The following is a 20,991-nucleotide window of genomic DNA, read 5'->3' as shown; positions in this document are numbered from 1 at the left end:
AATATCCACGTTTATTTATTCAACCCAATTTAAATTGACATGGAATTATTTTCCACATTCTTATTGTTAATGTCATCCTCTGAAATTGTCTTTTCTGATTGTGATGCCACTTGTGGGTGCATATTGGTTCATCTACCTGAACATTTGTGTTTGAAATTAAAAATATAAATTTCATTGTAAGAGAAAAATATAATTAACAAACAAATTTGCAACGACTAAATACAAAAATATATTTATCCATTTTAGTAAAAAGGAAAACCCGATTCTTCTACAAATGAAAAAGTTGGAAAGTTGAAGCATTTTAGTCAAATTATTGGCGTCGCCCTGGAGGGCGGCGACAAGTATGTAATGCTTTTGTTTCGCTTATGGGAGGAGAAGTTATTTTACGGATCAATGTATATATTTTTGTTTAAAGAATATCTTGCATAGTGGTGATTTTTTGTGTAAATTAGTGTAATACTGCATTTGTGCCTATTACATTTATTACAACATTTATTGCCAATAATGCAAAGCAAATTGTTTTAATTAATAACTGATCCACAACTGATCACAGGGGAAAGATCACAGGGACTGGGCAAATACGCGAAACTTTCTGGTTTTGTATTAAAACAAATGATGTTTTGTATAAAAACAAAACATAATCAAAATATGTTTATTTTGTGGTTTTTCTAATTTGCTTATTTAGTGGAGAATCAATGAAGTACGATATTTGACGACCTATCGCGCAAGCAAGTTTATTGGAAGGCGTAGTGGTACGAAAACGTACAATGTATTAGTTTATTGATAGATATATAATAACAATTGCTATACACAACTTCACCAAATAGCAGTACACAAGTGAATGCCGGCCGGGATAGCTCAGTTGGGAGAGCGTTAGACTGAAGTTGTTTACGCAACAGTCATCTAAAGGCCCCCGGTTCAATCCCGGGTTTCGGCACGAACGGCACAGTTCAGCGGCTGACAATTTTTTCAGTCAGGTTAATAAATATAATAAAGCTTTATTTGATGTAGACATTTTAAAATCCATTTAACTACAATTGGACATTTCTATTAAAATTAATGGATGCAACGTGGTGACAACGTTAATTAAAATTTCTTACATCACTTAAATATCTTATAAAAAATACACGTGTTTTAATATTAACAAATAAATGCAAACAACACATCATTATCCATGTATTTTTATGGTTGTCTATCATAGGCCTATACCTACCACATATAGAGCGCGAAGCGCGACACGTATTATTGATTGTAACAATTAGTTGCGATAAAGGAAGCAGCCGCTTATCAAGGAGGAGCTCTGTCCCAGCAACCCGTTTCCCTAGAGTCAAGCACTCGGAGTTTTATTTTAAGAACCACATATACAGCGCGAAGCGCGACACGTATTACTATCCAGGTGGTATGGGCTCTTTAGCACTATCCGACCATTACGTTCATAGTTATCTTCCTTAGAATTTGAGAAATTTTGAAATCCTTGTTTGAAGTTCAAAATTTTCATCCGATTGTTCCCAAACGCCAACCAAATCTCTATATGAGCAATATCGGACCATAAGTCCAGAATTATGTCTCTTTGAATTTAAAAATAAAAGTGAAAAACTGCTTGGTTAGGTGATTATGTCAACATTTTTCATCAGATTCTTTCCAAACTTACAGTGTCTTCATATCAATGAGCATTTTTACCTCATTTAAAATGACAAACATCGGGACAATAAGTCCATAATTTTTTTCTAATGAATTTTTACAAAATAAACAATTTCCACTTGTTTAAAAGATTTCACAACTTTCGTCTGAATCTTTCCAAACTTGTTAAGTATTTTTATATCAGTATTACTCGAACCCTATTGAAAATGATGCATATCGGAGCAATAAATCTATTATGATCTTTTACTGAATTCCAAAGTTTTGTGAAATGCAGCTTCTTTATACAATTTACAGTTTTCATTCAATGTTTTTTCAAACTGTACAGTGTTTTCATATCAATGAGTACTCAACCCCTATCGTAAATGAGCAACGTAAGAATAAGTTCAGAATCATCTCCCCTTGAAGTTGAGAAAAATAGGAAATTACGCTTACAAGATGAAGCAGATTTTTTAAAACCTACACAGTTCTGTTCCATTAATGAAAACTGCACACGGATACCAGTAAAAGAAATGAAACCAATGTAAATAAAATGTACTATGATCTATTTGGGAGTTACAACACAAAATCATAGATAATGGTTATTTGGGGGTTATAACACAACATCATTAATAAAGGTTATTTGGAGGTTATAACACAAAATCATAGATAATGGTTATTATACCAGTATCTTTTTCTATTTTGTTTAAAATAATCGGCCAATATATAAATATTTACAGCAGAAAAAAATCGTTCCATGTAACTTCATTGAGTGCCTTTAACACTGAACTTCCCGACGCCCTTTGATGCTTTGCATCAATACTTGTCTTGTGTTATAATTGAATACATCTAGGAAATTTTTAGTCAAATATCAAAGGTATCACTGAATAAAAAACACATCTCATGTATCATACTACATAAAGAGCTAAAACGGAGGCCAAAAAAGAGTGTGCAGCAAAACCCTGTTATCTCTCACTTAGATCTTTCTATACACTGAGTTGAAAGATGTAGCCTGTTGGGATTCTAACATATTTTGTACTTTGATCTTGACATGCGATATTTTGAGCCTGAACGTCAGGCAAAATCAGTCACAAAAGGTGACTAATTCACCTTGTAAACTTTAAACTCTTTGAATGCTGCATATCAATATTATTTTTTGATACTAGAGCTGGTTACAACATGATAATAATGCATTTATTAAGGACACGATTTCATAAATGCATCTCAAACGTAAACTTTTTCATTCTTCGTCAATATCTCCCAATTATGCTTCTTATAGTGTTATTGTTTTTTTAAATATTTTAAATGCTGTTATTTGTCTATCTACGATATGGCTTAGTATAGTATGGTCTTAATGTTTTTGGCCTGGGGAGAAGCCCTAAGGCCATAGTAATGATACAAATTCCTGAGACAGTCAGAATTTGCTGGCCGCCAAAAACCCACGAATGAATGAATTCCCAAAAGTCCTATTTACCATTTTGCGGTCATTCATGCGCAATCATAGAAGTTCTTCGCAGATCTCAATAACCCGCCTTGCAAATACAGAACATCACTATATAACATGACATTTTCGTGAAACGTGTAAAAAAATATTATTGAAGCAAAATTGCTAAGCATTGGCTACGACATAGTTTTTATTGTTTGCATATTCATGCGAGAATAAGTTCCTCACTTGACGGTCTAGGCCGAAAAGATACGAGTGACTACGGAGACAGTAATTGCTATTCTTTTCGTCACAGTTCAATAAACATGCGTGTTTACTGATGCACGGGATTTTCGTGAGTTTTGGCTGGTGCAGCGTCATTCGAGGTCCGCTTACAGGAGACAGCGCACGTTGTGGTTCAATATACTTGTTTTAAGTATGATATTGTGTTGGAAAAATGTCGGAAAATCAAGAAGTTTTGTCGGGGAATTTCAGCAATACATCGACTGTGGAGCAGTCGTTGCTCAGCAGGGGAGTATAATGTTCATTTCAGTGTAAAAAATAAATTAACATTATCAATAAGTTTAGGGATTTGATAATTTGTATTGTTTTTCATGTTTGGCTAACGTGATTTACATACTTAAGTTTCTTCGGTGCGGAGCCTCGGTGCGTGATCCGGTATCTACCGAGATGAACCGGGACTCTACCAAAATGAACCGATGCTCCATTTGGGACGACCGCGATGAACCGGGGAAAACCGGGGCTCCACCTGGAAAGTATTAAAATGTTTAATACCTCCGGGATGAACCGGGAGTCACCGGGAAGGATCGGCAACGACCGGCGCGGCACCGGGAACAACCGGGACGGCACCGGGAACAACCGGGACGGCACCGTAGCTCCACCGGGGCCCATACAGACCCCGGCAGAGCTACGGCAACGCCCCGGTGAATGCCATTAGAGTCCCGGTATAGCTACGGTATATAAGAAAACAGGCGCTCTGCCGGAACGCCACCGGCATTCACCGGGGCTCCGCCGTGGCATTACCGGCGACGACCGGGATGAAACCGGGGCGTTGCCGTAGCTCTGCCGGGGTCTGATGCCGGTATAGACACGGCAAGTGCCGACGGTGTTACGGTATACCGGGGTTCTGCCGGGACGCTGTCGGCTTTCACCGGGTTTCAACCGGGACACTACCGGCGACAACCGGGGCTATGCCTGTACGCTGCCGGCTTTCACCGGGGCACTTCCGGAGACAACCGGGGCTCTGCCGGGGCCACACCGGGATAAACCGTAGCCAGTCCGGGTTGACCGGGACTCTGCCGGGCTGTTTACCGGCTTTAACCGGGGCGGCATCGGGGAAATAGTGTGACTGCGTTAAAACGTTTCTACGAATCATCCCCGGTCCTCGCCGGTCGACCGGCGTTAGCAAACCGGGATGGACCGGGGCTCTACCTGCAAAAGTGAGATTTGGGCTTAAGGTTCATGGGGGGATAAAATTCATTAAAACTTCGCTTTGGTTTCTCTTCATTCAATGTGGTACAATATGGTCAAACTATATATCATTTTAAAGCTTAAGACGGATAGAATAACATAAACACATTTTTGACATTCAATATTTGTGTGCTTTATTCATATTTTGGTTTAAAACCAATGCATTTTTACACTTATTTACAAAATCTCAATCTAAAGTTAGGAAGGATATACACTACCTTCAGTTGAATAAATACAAATCTATATACATATACAAGGTCAAGTTAGCAACATTTAACAGAAAATTTTTGTCATAAAACAACAAATGAGTTTTTATTCAACTGCCTCTTTTGGATAAATTTCCTAAACAAAGTTCTAAAAATAACTAAAACATAACTACTTTTTAAAAATCCAGGTATGGTGGATAATAAGAGTCACAATTCTATTTCAAAGGCTGAACAATTTTGTTATTTACCTCTCAACCAAATTGCAAATTTTAAACCATCTCAAATTGAAATAGATTGCAGACGACATATAAAATTGTAAAGGAATATAAAGAAATTGGTAAACCGATGGATTTTATATTTCGATTCCTTCTACCCATTTTGAAAGCGTGGCCATCGCTGTGCTCCGTAGAAAAACGTGCAAAACAAATCGGTCGAAACCACGTGCAGTGGTGAGAAAACCGGTAATGTGTATACACATACCTGATAAAATACATATCTTATTTTGACAGTTGGGTGGCAACTAGTAAAACAACTATTAACATTAATCAGCAAGAGATCGCACTAAATAACAGAAATGACCACGTAGAGATATCATCACTTACCCTATTTCAAATATTTTCCAGCTGAAAATTGTCCCCCACACGTCTTTTTTAGTTTATTTGTATTGTTTTTCTGGAGCCGAAGTGCATCTCACAGAATATCCATCCAACTTCCGTTGTTTTCACTTTCGTTATAAAAAAAAGAAGAATTATTTCTACTTTTAGATTGTTAAAGCGATTTTTTATTATACTATGATCATTATAATAGTATACCGTGATGAATTGAACGGAGATACGTATCGATCTTTCTGTCAGTCTGTAAGCGAACTATTTTATGCGCAATAATATAAGTAATGTGATTCGACAACGATTGTAAACATTGGTGAAATGCTTCTTACATAGTTATTCTTTTGAGTGTGTATGAGGTCTGATCGTGCAGTTTGCAAACATCAACGGAAAGATTACAATTCAATGCTTTTGTCATCGTCAACCGTTTGGAATGTCAATTAGGCGATGAGTAAGTTTTTAGCATGTTTCTTTCTATTTTATTAATTTAAAAATGGCTGCCCCCATGGTGATGAAATGACATGTGTTCGAGTTTTGATATTTCTAGATATGTAAACTTTTTTTACTATTTAATCGTAACTTGCCCTCGTCAATGTCGATATTAATCACTAGTTATATAATTTTCCGCCGAAATACGTGGAATAAACATGATTCAGATTTTTGAAAATAATGTATATTTTTTTGTTAAAATCGCTTTGTATTTTGATTGATTTTGTGGATGTTATGATACGTTGATGTACAAAATTGGTAGCAGTTAGAAGGAAAAACATCCTTTAAAGCATATATGTATACATTTTCAATGTGGCACTCTTCCTTTAGTCAAATTTGAGTTCAATGCTAAGGGTCCCACATTTTTCAAATGGAAGCCTCTACATGAACCTTAAGTGGATTTTCTTTTGTATACACATTAGAAAGGAAGTATGAGTGTTTTTATGATATGTTAATTATGTAATTGAAAGCTATTTAAAGGCTATTGAAAGTTATTTATTTGAGGCCAGCAATATCAGTTTTGTTCGGCCATGTTGTTGTTGTTGTATATCTTCACCGCCTATGTAGACCAACCTCTACCAGATCTGTAGAGTTGAACAAAAGGTTATCGTTCCCACAACCAGTATCGTGTTGTTCTCCACCGTCTATGTACACTGTAGTATATACAAAACTATTGTCGTTTCTTGCAGTCTCTGAGCTTCTGCACTCAACCGCTAGAGTCAATCCGTATCAATTCGGACAAAGGGAGAAATTCGGACAAAACATCCTAAATGCATTTTACGTCACACTAAACCTAGCCCAGGCCTTCAGCGCCTACAGCGCTTTGAATTATATTTGGAAACGTAAGCCATTCATAGAATTTAGTAAACGACAATGCGGAAATGTTCATTGGAAATTCTTTAATAAGAAAAAAAAGTTATATAACACAAAATACATAGTGTAGTATAACTATAGCTTTTTCATATTTTCTTCTGTGAAAGCTTGTATCGTTGATTGCTCATCCTCCGTATCCTCCGTATTTACAGACCCCTTTATAAGCCAGACTTACACCTCTGCAAATAAACAGTTAAGATTTATATAACTAGAAGTCTGAAAGACGATACTGACTTTTACTACATAAAAAACTACCTTTGAAGAACAAAACCAACAAAGCATTTCAAAAACAACAAACATACACAATGCTTGTTTTTTTGTGGGTGGGACTAATTGATTAGTTATGTAAGTCGGTCAATGTGGTTAATCTGTAAATGGGGTAAATCAATGAGGCAAAGCGGTATTTTACATGGGGGTAAATGGGCTGATTGTGGATATCGTTAAATGGGGGATATTCGGTGAATTTGGGGTAAAGGTCGATGGAATAAATCGATTTTGTGGGGGTACATCGGTTAAGGGAAGAAATATATCAGTTGACAGGGATTAATATATAACGGAGTTTAATAGGTTAAATGGAGGTGAATATGTTAATGGCAAAATTCGAAAAACGTGTTCATCACTTTTAAAGGTTAAACTCGATTAATTATTTAAATAAGCGTAAGATCTCTAGACCCGTAAAGTTGCATGCATTTTATTATTTAATTTTATTTATATGATGTTATAACATTTATTATATTATATTGTTGGTAATAATACTGATTTACTTACCAATTACACATGCATATTTATTTAAAGAATAATTCATTTTTGACACCTCTGCGCAACACATACATTACAAACACTGTTACGTTGTTTATGATTGGCGAATGTATATACTATTGACTTATTAAAAAACTCACGCGCGTCGGAGTTCGCACATGTTCCCGTAGGTTTTGCCATCAACCCCACATACCGGGTCATACCCATGGCAATCCCATGGCCATTTATGATCGCCAATAACACCTGAATCAATAGTATATAACAGCTGAAACTCAGTGCACAGTATCATGGTAGAAATTCCTAGAAAAGCAATCCCGTCTTTGTTTGAGGCAAGTGGCCATTCGCATATAAAATGCAGACTTAAATATATATTACTATAGAAACACATATATTACCATCGCACTAATAAGTACACAATCATGTAAAAGAACTAAAGATATACATTTCTTTTTTTGTTTTGTCAGCAGATTTATCATATGCGAAATTGTGTCCTATAGACACAGCTAAGTACATTACCAATAATGTAAAGAATTTTCTTACGGGCATTATATGAACGATTCCTAAACGAATCTTTATTCATTATGGCAACACTCAGCACATCAAAATATAAGTTGTTTGCTTTTATAATAAACTCAGTGTTTGTTTCTTAAAAGCAAGACAGCATAAAAGCCACACCCTTAAGTACTCAGAAGTAAATACGCACCTGGTGTGAACAAACACAACAGCATGGTTGCCACAAACAGCGTCCGAATCCTACAATTAACATTAATTTAATTAGTGTTTATCAGATGTCGTCTTACGTTTGAAATCCATCTACAGGTTGTCATATTTATAATTTTTCGAAATGCCAAAAATGTAGTAACAGTTTGTGTGCATACAAATTATGTTTAAAGAGATTTATGTTGTGTTGCTTTTGTGATCTTAGACAAAACATAGCAATCATGGTATTTCATGATTTGATATAGTGTAATATGTACATTTATCAAATCCATTATGAAAATATTGAAGTGTTATGCTTGAAAATACATTCTATGTATTAATCGCATCCTTATCAATACATGTGAAGCAAAGGCATTTAGATAAAGACTAATTCTTAGTAAGCAAGTGCATTTGGACTATGTTAAAATATAAAACATAAGTGTAATAGAATAGTTTATTTAACTATTTAAAAATAAATATTAGGTATGTCAAACATTTTTGCAAACGTTTGTGAACAACATTTAACAAATAAACATGTTAAGACAGCCGTGAAATAACCTACCCAGCAACATAAACATTAAAGTGACATGTGCGTTACCAGGGGAATATATTCAAAAACATTACTCATTTACATATGTTTCTACACTTAATATCAAAAGGTTACGTTATCCTGATAGAGTACACATCTGTTGACTTTTTCTTTTAATTTAAGCCGTAATACAATGTTTAGATACTAAAATATGTGTCTTTCTTCAACAATCTAAAAAATCACAATAATTTATATCATGAAAATCTGTACAAGATTCTGAGGTAAGAAAATATTCTGATAAATGATATTTTATAAACATTTTGGGTTTACATGAATAAAAGATAGACACATTTTTCGCAATTATGTCATTCAGAGATCACATTACATTGTCACTCAAAGTTAAAGCGATAACAATAAACCATGGTAAAAAGTAACGAACATGTCATGAACTGCATTTTCATATTACGAAATCTATGATTCGATAATCCATAGGTTTTCATTTTTACAAGTTTTTGAAATGCCAAAAACGTAGTAACAGTTTGTGTTCAAACGATTTATATTTAAGGCGATTTATGTTAATTTGCTATAGTGATCATAGACAAAACATATTAATGAAGGTTTTTCATGATTTGATAAAGTGTACTATGTACACTAATCGAGTTCATTATACATAATATTGAAGTGTTAATATAGAAAATAAAAAATGACATTAAATGTAATAATCGCATCATTATTAAGACATGTGAACCAAAGGTATTTCGATAAAGCAAATATTAATAGTTATCAAAATATATTTAAAAATAACACTTACATTCTTGCAACAGTCTTGTATTTGCAACAATACCTATGAACTACACATCACACATCGTGTTGTTTAAATACTGGATGGTAAACAGGACCTAAGCTAAAGTACACTCGCGACTTAAGCAATCAAACAGGGTGTGCAAAAAACAAGATTAACTGTTTCAAATTTAATGTTATTAAAAACTTGAGATTAAGAAAACATTATTATATATTTTGAGAGGCATATCGATGTACAGGATGTGCATAAGAAAGCGCGTAGCAACGTGCATCAACCGCAGTGTGGACAGCGTGTCAGCAGCATCAACCGCAGTGTGGACAGCGTGTCAGCATCAACCGCAGTGTGGACAGCGTGTCAGCATCAACCGCAGTGTGGACAGCGTGTCAGCATGCATCAACCGCAGTGTGGACAGCGTGTCAGCAGCATCAACCGCAGTGTGGACAGCGTGTCAGCAGCATCAACCGCAGTGTGGACAGCGTGTCAGCATCAACCGCAGTGTGGACAGCGTGTCAGCATCAACCGAAGTGTGGACAGCGTGTCAGCATGCATCAACCGCAGTGTGGACAGCGTGTCAGCATCAACCGCAGTGTGGACAGCGTGTCAGCATCAACCGCAGTGTGGACAGCGTGTCAGCATGCATCAACCGCAGTGTGGACAGCGTGTCAGCAGCATCATCCGCAGTGTGGACAGCGTGTCAGCAGCATCAACCGCAGTGTGGACAGCGTGTCAGCATCAACCGCAGTGTGGACAGCGTGTCAGCATCAACCGCAGTGTGGACAGCGTGTCAGCATTGCAACGTGCATCAACCGCAGTGTGGACAGCGTGTCAGCATTTACACGAACGTTTGGATACTATTAGCACACATCCAATGTGTGCAAGTAATTTATGAGTTTAATAACACCATATGGCTACTTCGGTGGGCTATTCTGTTTTAACATGGTATCTTTTTAACTCATTAAGAATCGAACCATAATTAAATTGTGAATAATTTAAACAAAGACAACCATAACTTTTTACATTCGTTGAATCAATTGTATTTTCTCCATTTACAACAATTTATTATTTTAAATAAACCTTTTCATACGTCAATTTCAGTCATGTACTTTCTCGACGTACATCCGTTATGTTAATTATATTTTCACAACTATGCCACTATGTACTTCCATGAACGTAACTAAAAGCAACCTGTGTTGTTTCTTAAAGCATGCAGAAAATGTAGTTAAATTTAAAATAGCACGACGAAATTCATTTTGTACCAGGCGGATCCTGATACAAATTACTGCGTAAACGTATGCATATTATAATCTGACATTAACTAACGTTATTTACGTTATTTGCTCTTTCATGGATATTTTAGACGCAGATCCGTTTTTTTAAATAAGACGAATCACGCGTGTTGCTATATGTTCTAAATTTAATTGAACGAAAAGCGGTTTTGGTTGTTTTTGTCTGCTAGTTATGTCACTTGATATAAACACTCATGACAATTTATATGTTGTACAAGGCGGATTTGGACACAAATTACAACGAACACCTATGAATGCTACTAACTGGCATAGAAGTTAGCGTGTCATTGTTTATGTACGTGTCTGATCTGCCTAGTCAAGGATACTACTTTTTATTTAATGATGACTGTGTTCCTTAAAAAAATGATATAAAAATGCTATGTTTCTCTGAAGGAAAGGCATCTTGACTGAATGCAGACATGGGTTGAAAACAAGATTCCCGCTAAAAAGATTGCGGAAAACTGAAACATTTTGAAAACAAACCACCCGACACTTTGATTTAACATTTAATGCAATGCAGTAAACCTTTTTTAAGCATACACGCTGCGTAAAATGTGACACGGCATAAGTGCTGTTTATCAAACCAAAGTAGAGCTTTTCAAAGCAAATAGAGCCGCCAATCGGAAGTAAAACACCGATTTAGAGTATTGGGTTTATAACGAACATTTCCAGATAAAGACTTTCAAATGCATTGCGAAGATCACCGTAAACTAACATGTACTCATTTATGTATGAAAAGTAAATAACCTTAAACAATTAGGCAATGATTATTTAATTGTGTTTGTTATCGGGGTGTTAGGCATCAGATCGAACAATGAGAATCGAGAAAGTGGTAGCGATAACTCAAAATTATGTTAACTTATAATTGTACTTATAGTACCTAATCATCGTATACTAACCTCTGCTAATTTCAAGTATGCAAAGTAAATTATCAGTAATTAAATATGAAAGGATCGCTGTTTAAATTAAGTAGTCGTGTGTTTGTTTGTTTTTGCCTGGGCGTAGCCCAAAGGCCATAGCAATGATACAAATTTCTGAGACAGTCAGAATTGGATTGCTGCCAAAACCCACGAATGAATGAATTGCCAAAAGTCCGATTTACCATTTGGCGGTATTTCATGCGCAATCAAAGAAGTTCTTCGCAGATCTCAATAATACCCGCCTTGTAAATACAGAACACTATATAACATGACAGTGTCATAAAACGTGTAAACAATATTATTAAAGCAAAATTGCTTAGCATTGGCTACGACATAGTTTTTATTATTGTTTGCATATTCATGCGAGAATAAGTTCCTTAATTGACGGTCTAGGCCAAAAAGATACGAGTGTCTTCGAAGAAAGTAAGAAGAATTTGTTTCTGATAAATTTTTTGAAGTATTTATAAACATATTTTTAGATATTGTTATTTTATTTTGCGTTAACGAGACATTCATGAAAAAAGAAAATGTATAACAAACAACCGGGATAAACCGGGGTTCCATCGGGGACGACCGGGATGAACCGGGGAAAACCGTGGCTCCACAGGGAAAGTTTTAAAAGGTTTAATACCTCCGGGATGAACCGGGATGAACCGGGAGTCACCAGGAAGGGCCGACAACAACCGGCGCGGCACCGGAACAACCGGGACGGCACCGGGAACAACCGGGACGGCACCGTAGCTCAACCGGGACAATATACAAACCCCGGCAGAGCTACGGCAACGCCCCGGTGAATGCCGTTAGAACCCCGGTATAGCTACTGTATATAAGAAAACAGGCGCTCTGTCGAAACGCCACCGGCATTCACCGGGGCTCCGCCGGGGCATTACCGGCGACGACCTTGTTAAAACCGGGGCGTTGCCGTAGCACTGCCGGGGTCTGATGCCGGTATAGACACGGTGAGTGCCGGCGGTGTTACGGTATACCGGGGCTCTGCCGGCTTTCACCGGGGCTCATCCGAGGCACTACCGGCGACACCCGGGGCTATGCCGGGGCGCTGCCGGCTTTCACCGGGGCACTACCGGCGACAACCGGGGCTCTGCCGGGGCTTCACCGGGATAAACCGTAACCAGTCCGGGTTGACCGGGACTCTGCCGGGCTGTTGACCGGCTTCAACCGGGGCGGCACCGGGAAATAGTGTGACTGCGTTAAAAAAATTCTACGAATCATCCCGGTCCTCGCCGGTCGACCGGCGTTAGCAAACCGGGATGGACCGGGGCTCTACCGGCAAAAGTGAGTGTTCTGGAGATTCCCCGATGATGGGAATCTCAGTTTATTCCTATTTCCCCGATTATGGCTATAAAATAAACTAAATACCCGATTTCGGTATTACAATTTATTAACGATCTTCAATAAATATAACCAATACTTCCTCTCTCTCTCATTAATTACTAAGCAACGACATCACGTCTATAAAGTAACGTCACAATCGATGTCACGTCATGGAACCAAGTTGCTGGTAAATATAAAAACGTTAAAACCTACTGTCCAGTGAGACTTGGGCTTAAGTGGATTTTCTTTTGTATACACATTACAAAGGAAGTATAAGTGTTTTTCTGATCTGTTAATTATGTAATAGAAAGCTATTTTTAGCTATTGAAAGTAATTTATTTGACGCCAACAATAACAGTTTTTGCGGCAATGTTGTTGTTGTTGTATATCTTCACCGCCTATGTAGACGAACCTCTACCAAATCTGTAGAGTTGAACAAAAGGTTATCGTTCCCACAACCAGTATCGTGTTGTCCTCCACCGTCTATGTACACTGTAGTATATACACAACTATTGTCTTGTCTTACAGTCTCTGAGCTTCTGCACTCAACCGCTAGAGTCAATCCGTATAAATTCGGACAAAGGGAGAAATTCGGACAAAACATCGTAAATGCATTTTACGTCAAACTAAACCTAGCCCCAGGCCTTCAGCGCATACAGCGCTTTGACTTTTATTGTTTTGGTACTCTATTAAGGAATAAAGGGAGTTGAATTCTTACTGCATACTCGCTATAATTAAAACAAAATCTAACTAGTGCACGAAACAGTCTGTCTTATTAACATAGCAAACTATGAATATCCAGAAACTCTTTCAGGAGAGATATGCTTGCTCGTTTCCATTTTATTTATAACAGATACTAGCTCTTGTCCATTACTGTTATAACAGAACACCAACTATATATATTAAATGACCAAAACTGTTATCACCGACTGTGAACTGGCAGTGCAAATAATTTGGGTTTGAAATTCATTTGAGGGCTAGAAAAACCTCATGCATTTGAAACATTTAAGGTTTTGAATAATAAAAGAGTGATTGACGACGCGCACATTTTATCATATCTGCCATTTTGCGCCTGCGTCATGATGAAAATACATGACACTAAAAATTCAGATTAAACAATAGCCATCAGAACTGATACATTGCATAGTTTCGAAGAAAAATGGAATCGCATTAAATGTTCACTACGTTAGTCCATTTATATAATATTAACTTTATATAATATAAGCATTTCAGTAGTTTTTAAAACCGTAAAATATAATTGTTTTAATATATAGCATTCAATATATTCTTACCGATATTAATGTTACAATCCAAGGTATGAGGTTATTACAAGGCATTTGTTTGAATACTTCGCTATTACTTTGTTAATACATGAAAGTCATGATTTTTTTATACAAAATATGCTTGAAAATGAATAAAAACATAATGGCGATCAGTAATGAGGTCACCGAGTATATGTATACACATACAAAATACCTCCACCCTATTATATAAAGGTAAATTCATGTAAAGCTTTTATAATTGTATAATTAGTATCCGTGGTTATTGTAAAAGGTCGGTGATATATCTGTTTTATTGTAAGAGGTTATGTCACGTTCATGTTTGCTTTTAGTTATGGAAATCCTGAGTTGTACATAAATATGTTAACTTGGGAGTCTTCTAGTATACAATTATGTTGTAGCAGTTTGCAAATGGCGAGGTGTGTATCCGTTTGCTAGTGAACCATATACGCATAATGATGCGATGTGAAGTGTAAACGTGATATTGCATATTTTGAAAATGACATGAAGTTATAACCGTACAGATATAAATATATTGGAAAAAATCAAGACGCATATGTTAAAGAGACTTATTCGTAACGCAACACGATACGAATTTTTTAACCTTTTTGTTGATGCTCCAGAAGTGATGACAACTGTTTAATGTTTTATAGTTCACGCGCTACACGGTAGAACACGGGATGATATCGCATTTATTAAAACATATTGATATGAGCTCATGCACATTCATTTTAAATCCCCATTTGGTTTAAACTGTGTTAAGTGTGTGGACTGTTAAGTCAAATAATGCATAGAAGGTTTAGAAGCGTGTCTAATTCTGTGGCGTAAGATGATTCATTTATTTAACCTCCGTCGATGAGAGGAGATGAGTAATCGAATATGTAGAACAAAGCCAATATATGGTTCGTGTTCTGAGAAAACTGGGCATAATGCGTGCGCTTAAAGTGTCGTCCCAGATTAGCCTGTGCAGCACAGGCTAATCAGGGACAAACCTTTCCGCATAAATTGGATTATTTCTAAGAAAAGACTTCATATAAACGAAAAATGTCATAAAAGCGTAAAGAGTCGTCCCTGATTAGCCTTTGTGGATTGCAAATGCTAATCTGGGACGACACTTCACGTACATGCATTATGACCAGTTTTCTCAGAACACTACTCATATTGTCTGCTGACAGCTACATAATAAGTATTAAATCTGATTGCATCACATTTAATGAATAAGTGTTATGGTATATATGTTTGCTAACTAGTTTGGAAGAGAGCAAATCTTTTTGTATTATTTTGAAAATTGTGTATGCAAACACACAGAAAAAGCAAATTAATAAAATATATAAAAATTCACAGCGGATATTTATGAAAATCGTGCAATCACAAATGCTAAATATTAAACAAGTAATATGACGCCATATACATTTTTGCTCAATGGTTTTGAATTGGAATACTATCTTTTTTCGAATAGTAAAGATAAGTCGACGTCACCGGCATACACGTGAAATTTATTTGACTTAAAAACCTATTTATTTTTGCTCGAATTCTTTGAAAGCATATGGCTTATTGAATTCTTTGAAAGCATATGGCTTATTGAAATGCGACACGCTTTACCTACCGGTCGCTAGGAATACATGTCATTTATGGATTAGGGACGCGTTATTATAATAAGATTGATATAGTTCTCATTGGCTACACTTTGTCGACAACAGAACTGGCACTAATTGAATTAAATTCGTTTCTAGACTTCGTTCACCCTAAGTTACCCTGTCTCATTAGAGACTACACTGATCACACTAATACGACAGTACTTTCCTCAATGAAATAACGTGTCTGCCATCCAATAATCGATCGTCTTAGGCTGGCGGTCTGGCGTTAGGTAAGTAGCACGGCTTGATGTTCAATGTTTAGATGTAATGTGTCTAGATTTTCTAAGAGAATAGCGCCGTGTGCGAAACCTCGCGTTTCCTTTTAGTGGGAGAAATGACTAGAGGTTTTATAACTTTGAAATGTAAATACCGTTCAAATACGTGCATTTAGATGAACAGAACGTGGTATGATGTTTTCCGTGTGGACAAATTGAAATCACATCTTGATTATCTCTCGCTAGCTGAGTGCGATGAGTGTAATAAAGACGATTTAAATGCAGTGTATTTTTTATTATAAAACATCTTTATTACTTATATAACGACAATGCATGGTTTGTTTCGATTGCTTATATATATATATATATAGGCATTTCCCCAGGATTTTGGTCAGGCACAGCGGCGACACAGCAATTAAAACACCACATATTGTTTTATTATTTATGATGTCTTAATTTATTTCATTTATGTCAAATATTATAATATTAAACAACAAGCAAAATAGCAATAGGCATTTCAACGTAAATGATTGAAAGAAACAACAACAATACATATTTTTCCATAAGTACACAGAAATACATTGTTAAATTTACAAAAAAAATGTTGTCCGTAGCTTCTCCTGGTGCCAGACATCAACCGTTCTTCCACAGTCCACTGCTTCAATATCTAGTTCTTTTATGCTGACTACCATCAGAGCGCTGAGGACTGCAGACTTTAGGCGAGAACAATTGTATACCCTTTTCATTGAGCTGAAGCCCCTCTCGCAGTCTTAAATACGCACAACGTGTTAATTACTCTGACATTAGATCTTTTAAATCGTTTCGAATTAAATAGAAAGAGATATTTAAGCTAAAAAGCATATTTTGTTTGTACGTGTGTTCTTGACAGCCGAGTCAAGCATCTTCCAGCTGAAGATGTATATGTAGGGAGGAGCAGGCGAACAACTTACCTAGATTATTATGAGGGATATATTTTGTTGTATGAGGAATTTCCTGCTTCATCAACCAGCTCAAATACTTGAAGGCTGCCAGCATGGTACACTTCTGTACAGGGCATAGATCTTTAAGCTGCCCAACCAGATTTCTCAGTCGGTTTACCATCAGCTGTTTGGCCTGGGTTGGGTCATTGTCTTCTAATACTGTTTCAGTGAATGATACACATTTATTTTTCATTTGCAGTTTCGTTTTAAGTTGTTTTCACTACAAATTAAAAAACCCCAATAAAGGTCAGTAGAAATATTTTTACATCCGTCAAGCTTCTGTGACCAATTGAAAATCTTGATTCCAACTACTGTCGAACACATTGGCGTGTTGCTTGAATCGCCTGCTTTATGGTCTCATGACTACTGGCAACGTCCTGGACACTTCCACATGAACTTATTGCACTATCTTACAAAGACGATTCATTAAAGGTCTTGACCAAGAAACAAGTAATTGCAGATTTCCCAGACATAATAACTGGTCGTTTCCTAAGTTTAATCATCTTATCATGCATTAAAACCTAAGAACAAATGGTTGCATGTATATAACGTATTCCTTAAATATCAAAGAACCTATTGAACGTGAATAATGAAAAATTTGATGCTGTTAATTTATATTCGCCATCGAGAAAATAGTGTGGAATCATTTTAAGAAGGCGAGAGCAATCAGACATTTGACTTCATTTAATTGAAATTATAAATTCAATTAACCACTACCGCAACAAACACCTGTCACTGCTTATTGTTAAAACACCCATGAAATAGTTGTTCACAGTTAAACTAACACAAACAAACAAATAAGGATACCTTTAAATTATATTACGCAACGTGTACCGGTATACTCGATCGGTATTGACCATTACTTGTGGACAAACATTATTGACCCCCATAGACAACCCGTAAAACGTGTACACCTCTTATATAAGTCTTTATGCCCACCACGATATTTAGCGCGTGCTTGTTTTGGTTGGCCGTTGGCCGAATGCAGACAACAAGCGCTTGTGAAATATTCAAGCGTTGCGGCCACATGATCGGAAAATCAAGCGCCGCGGCGGAATATATTTTAAAGTACAAGCACCGCGGGGCCGCTGTGCTAAAACCGCCTAGGGAAATGCCTATATATATATATCAAATCTTTCAAAATTAATCAAATGCCACTGAAACTTCAACAAAGAATAATATGAATGCAAACTCAGTTTGTAATGTTATATACGTGTCTACCATAAATAGTTTTATAGTGGAATCAACCTATTAAAAGTGTAAAACACTATGCAGGTAGTGTACAGTGGCGGCTCAACCCCATCCCCGTGAGTCCAAAGGAAACTTGACCCCGGATACGGACGGTCATTTTCATTCCTGGCAGCAAGCAGGGCGGTCTTGTTTTGCATTGTAGTGGCTCCAATGACCGGAAGGACGCTCAGGTGGCGGATTCCTCCCTGGGAGACTCGATCCCTGTCATGAAGAGGCCTGTCGCAATCACGTGTTATGAAAGTTCTACTGCCGGGGCTTGCTAAGTGTGATGGAATTGCTTTATTTATTTCTAACCAGGTGTTAATAGTTTACATTCAAATCATGTAAAAGTGTAGTCTAATATCTTATAGACTTAAATATAGCTTCAAACAGTACAAAGGCCTTCCACTTTGCTGATTATTGGTGCATCCTGGCAAAGCATATATACGTATCCGGCGTTTTTTTAATTCAATGATCTATACCCGATGCACTCTTAAGAAAGGTCTCCTAACGTAGACTTGAAATGACACATGTTATGTATACCACTCTCACATAATATACCGATTATCTGACTCCTTACATATTATATATATCCCGGATACATCAAAATACATGCACATTCCTACATATAACGCGAGGTTGTACATTATGTTTTAACGAATAAAGTAACCAGCCAATCAATAACGTATTGGTGACGCATGATGAAAGCCCAACCAAAAAAAATACGAAAACATATATAATTAAAACAAAAACATACATCTCTCCTTGCTTTTATCCATATTATATTTTTAATAGTGTTTACACTACGAAATTTTCGATTCGATAATCAAATACATTAAATTACAAGCATGTTGAATTGTCTGAGAATCGAAGAAAAAGTAACATAAAACATAAATTTATTTAAATTATTTGTGTTAAATGCAAACAAGTAAACAATCCATGATCGCCAAAAGCACACATACAATTTAAATCAATTTATCATCCAAGACTCATACGGAAGAGTGTGGCGGTCACGTTTGTTGTTTCTTCTCTTAAACTACAATTCGTCGATTGTGAGTGTATACATACAAAAGTCAATACTAGTAAACAAGGTGTATACATCTTGAAATTAAACACGGTTCGCCATGTTTCAGGCAGTTGGATAAACTAATTGATTTTTCAGTATCGATTTGTCAGGCATGAGTAGTTTGAATTGTGGTCAATTGTTATAATATAAGTCGCGTTTTGAGAAAATTGAGCAAAATGCATTTACGCTAAGTGTCGTCCCAGATAAGCCTGTGCAGTCCGCACAGGTTAATCAGGGACGACACTTTCCGCTTTCATGGTATTTTTCGTTTAAAGGAAGTCCCTTGTTACCGTAACTCTAGTTACTGCACAGGCTAATCTGAGACGACACTTTACGCACATGCATTATGTCCCGTTTTCTCAGAACGCGTCTCATAAAAACATTTTCCCATAACACGGAAATGGTATGACAAAGTATATGTCGGAAAACCAGAGAATGTATGAGTAACAAATTACTTGAGAATGTATGTTAATCATTAAAACGATAGAGTTGCATCAGCAGGGCAGAAATCATAATAATATAAGAACAAATACGAAGGTACATATCAGCCACAATATACACAATATACACTGAATAAACAAGGTTTTTAAGCGGGCCATGTTAATCATTGTGTGTTTAATGGAGTTTGTTAGAGGCATGATGAGCATTTTTGATAAAGTGTTATGTACAACATAAATTCAAGTCAAGGTTTCACAATGCATATGTAACAAACAGGAACGAAACGAATTTATAATGAAGAATAATTTTACCACTCAACGGCAAGAAGCAAACCAGAATAGCTACAGCAAATATTGTACAGCAATTATAATTGAGGTTTTACTTAATAAAGTGATTTAGAGACAGACATTTTAAATTGTGTGACAATCCCTAAAACAACGACATGCTTATGCTTGTTGTGTATATGTAGTGTTGTGCAAAACATTCCAATATTTTAAACAAAAAAAAACAAAACAAGGTATGCTATTTATTACACGTTTTAAATTAACAAATGGTTGACACAACATAACCTCAATAAACACAATATAAACCCGGTTCCATACACACATAAGCATGAATAACACTGGGGGTCACTAATCTGCAACTATAGATGCAAATCATTGCTTGTTAAAACCGGTTGCATCCAGTGCATCAGCTCGCAAACGAATTATTAAGGCATAATACACGAGTCTTAAAAACGTCATCCTTCCATTTTAAGTGAAATTATGTACAATTCAATAAGTCCGATATAATTCGTAACTATGAAAACGCACCCAATGTGCATAACGTTGATATTTGTTATTTACCGCGACCACATTGTCATGACACTGTATAACTCAATTTCACATTCAAGTGGTGTGCTTTAATACGTGCATGTTGTCTGCATTAAAAACTTCGTCGTACTGTGTCCCGTCTAAAAAAGCGATTTATTATTTGATGCTGTAAGTTGAAATACCTATTTCTAATAGCCACTAAAACAGTTCGGCTGTGAGAGGTTAAGCAGTTTTCAGTGTTAGTTTATGCAGTGAAATAAGCTAACCTTTTGTTTTCGTGTTAAAAATGTCAAATCATAGGG

At 36.5% G+C, this 20,991-nt stretch overlaps 1 long non-coding RNA gene and 1 other non-coding gene across 2 annotated transcripts; one reads left to right on the top strand and one right to left on the bottom strand.

Annotated features, from left to right (window-relative positions):
- The first annotated feature begins 847 nt into the window (after window positions 1–847).
- On the top strand, window positions 848–937 carry Trnaf-gaa (transfer RNA phenylalanine (anticodon GAA)). Its single transcript is given in 2 exon segments — window positions 848–884; window positions 902–937. It is a non-coding gene; the product is annotated as a tRNA-Phe (tRNA).
- A 5,778-nt stretch (window positions 938–6,715) lies between these two features.
- On the bottom strand, window positions 6,716–9,597 carry LOC127872029 (uncharacterized). The gene is made up of 4 exons (XR_008045696.1): window positions 9,503–9,597; window positions 8,167–8,216; window positions 7,604–7,706; window positions 6,716–6,883 (listed from the first exon to the last, which is right to left on the bottom strand). It is a non-coding gene; the product is annotated as an uncharacterized LOC127872029 (long non-coding RNA).
- Between the last annotated feature and the right edge of the window lie 11,394 nt (window positions 9,598–20,991).

This window comes from Dreissena polymorpha, chromosome 3 (genome assembly GCF_020536995.1).
Source record: "Dreissena polymorpha isolate Duluth1 chromosome 3, UMN_Dpol_1.0, whole genome shotgun sequence".
NCBI classification, from domain to species: Eukaryota; Metazoa; Mollusca; class Bivalvia; order Myida; family Dreissenidae; genus Dreissena; species Dreissena polymorpha.
The sequence above is the reverse complement of the archived record's forward strand: the minus strand, read 5'-3'. Positions and strand labels throughout refer to the sequence as shown.